The 2661-nt window shown below is 49.7% G+C and overlaps 1 pseudogene; it reads right to left on the reverse strand.

The window, feature by feature from the left end:
- Nucleotides 1–497: 497 nt before the first annotated feature.
- Nucleotides 498–2425, reverse strand: LOC130860740 (zinc finger protein 133-like; annotated as a pseudogene).
- Between the last annotated feature and the right edge of the window lie 236 nt (nt 2426–2661).

The following is a 2661-nucleotide window of genomic DNA, read 5'->3' on the forward strand; positions in this document are numbered from 1 at the left end:
AAAAGGGACAGAAAAGCAGGGAGAGGCCTCAGATCTCGATATGGGGAGGAGGAAGGAAGGAGGCTGGAGTGGAAGGCTCTCAGCCACTGCACAATGTAAGAAACCTTTTGCCAAGCGGATGGGGGGCCCTGGAGCCAGATTAGCCTTAAAGGGGCCAAGTCTTCTAGGGTCAGATAATTCTTTGTTGTGGGGAGCTGTCCCCTGCAGTGTGAAATGCTTACAGCATCCCTGGCCTCTAACCACTAGATGTCAGTTGAAATCGCCCAGTTACAAGCAACCAAAAAATGTCTCTAGACATCGCCAAGGTTACCAAGAGGGTAAAACTGTTTCTAGCTGAGAGCCACTGCTTTAAATACATAGGTCTTCTCCTGTCTTCTGGTGAGAGTTCATATCTCTGAAGTCTACCCCTTGTCCACATAAGATTTCCCCTAAAGTTGTCTTTTCTTGCTTGATGGGGAGGTGTGATTTATTGCTAAAGCCCTGGGCATAGAACTTCTCTACCACAAGTGAGTCCTCCTATGTCCAATGAGGAGTGATTTCAGCCTAAAGCCTCACCCACACTTACTGCAAATATAAGGCTTCTCCCCCGAGTGCGTCCTCTGATAAGTGCTGAGGGTTGCCTTATCACTGAAGCCCAGCTCACACTCACTGCATACAGAGGGCTTCTCCCCGGAGTGTGTCCTCTGATGTTTTACGAGGGCTTCCTTCTGGCCGAGGCTTTGCGCACACCCCCTGCACCCAAAGGGCTTCTCCCTGGAGTGGGCCAGCTTGTGTCTGACTAGATTTGCTTTCTGGCTAAAGCCTTGTCCACACTCAGTGCACACACAAAGCCTTCTTCCCAGAGTGTGTCCTCTGATGACTGATGAGGTGTGACTTCTGTCGAAAGCCTTGCCAGCATTCCCCACACACAAAAGGCTTCTCCCCCGAATGTGTCCTCTGGTGTGCGATGAGAGTAGACTTATGCCTAAATCCTCGCCCACATTCCCTGCACACGTAAGGCTTCTCTCCCGAGTGTGTCCTCTTGTGTGTAATGAGAGCTGACAACACTAAACCGTCGTCCACACTCTGCACACACATGGGGTTCTCCCCTACGTGTGTCCTCTGGTGTGTGGTAAGGTTTGACTTATCATCGAAGCATCACCCACACTCCTGACACACAAAAGGCTTCTCTCCGGAGTGTGTCCTCCTGTGTTTAACGAGGTATGACTTCTGACTAAAGCTCTGGCCACATTCATTGCACAAATAAGGATTCTCCCTGAATGAATCCTCTGGTGTTTGCTGAGAGTGGATTTATCTCTAAAAAGCCTTCCACAATCCTTGCAGACGTAAGACTTCTCCCATGAGTGGGTCCTCTGGTGTGTGATAACGTTTGACTTATCCTTGAAGCCCAGCCCACACTCTTGGCACGCAAAGGGCTTCTCCCGAGTGTGTTCGAAGGTGCCTGATGAGGGTTGACTACTGGCTGAAGCCCCCCCCCACACGCCTCACATGCGAAGGGCTCCTCCCCAGAGTGTGCCATCTTGTGGGTGACTAGGTTTGACTTCCAGCTGAAGGCCTGCCCACACTCCGTGCAGAGGTAAGGCTTCTTCCCCGTGTGTGATCTCTTGTGTATGATGAGAGCTGACTTATAGCTAAAGCTTCAGCCACACTCGCTGCAAAAATAAGGCTTTCCTCCTGAGTGGGTCCTCTGATGACTAAAGAGAGTTGATTTCTGGTTAAAGCGGAGCCCACAATTTCCACAACTGACGACCTCAAATCCCGAGATTTCTACCCACTTTAATACTTTGTCTGTTTCTGAAGGGTTTGGCTTCTCAGAGGAGCTGAACTTTATTTCCATCACGGTCTTGCTTTCCCTTGAGCTTAACAGCTGTTCTTCAGATGGGTTGGAGAAAGTTCCTGAAGTACCCCTCTCCCTTGTCCACCAAGACAAGGATTTGGAGCCGCCTTCTCTGTCTTCACCTTCCACTCTGTCACTCCAGACGCTTTCATAAGAGAGTGGTTGTTGCTGCTGTTGCTTCTGATCCACTGGGCAGAGCTCTGCTCTCTGGAGGGTTCCTGCAGACAAGCCTGGGCAGCCTGGGAGGCGATGGACATGCAGCACGTGTTGGCATAATTGCTGACCACAGAAGGCCAGAGAGGAGGAGGAATAAAGTGGAATTTCTGGCTTCAGATCTGCTGAACAGGGGCTGGACCTATGTCCTCTTTCCTCTCTCCAGGGCTCTTCTCTGTGCTCTAGCAGAATGACAAGTATGGGTTTGGAAGATGGAATTCCCAAGGAGACCAGGTTGCTGTAGTTTTGCAGCATCACGTCCCTGTACAGGGTCCTCTGAGCATGGCTTAACAGCTGCCACTCTTCCTGAGTAAAGTCCACAGCCACATCATGGAGTGACATGAATGTCTCTTCTCTCCTGGCTTTCAAGGCCATTATTCTGGTCCCTTGAATGTTCTCCCTGGAGAAAAGTGAGGCTAAAGCTGGTGGGGACACGATTGCAATGTCTGTCCCAGGGCAAGTGTGACAATGGTAAGGGATGCCAAGTTAGAGCCAGCCTGCTGTCACCTATTTTTCTTTTAGAAGTTATATAATTTTAACTTACCCATTAAAGGTATGCTCTAACTCGACTTCATTTTTGTGTTCAGTGTATGATAGAGATCAGTTCATTT

The sequence above is a fragment of the Hippopotamus amphibius genome, chromosome 9 (assembly GCF_030028045.1).
Source record: "Hippopotamus amphibius kiboko isolate mHipAmp2 chromosome 9, mHipAmp2.hap2, whole genome shotgun sequence".
Lineage (NCBI taxonomy): Eukaryota > Metazoa > Chordata > Mammalia > Artiodactyla > Hippopotamidae > Hippopotamus > Hippopotamus amphibius.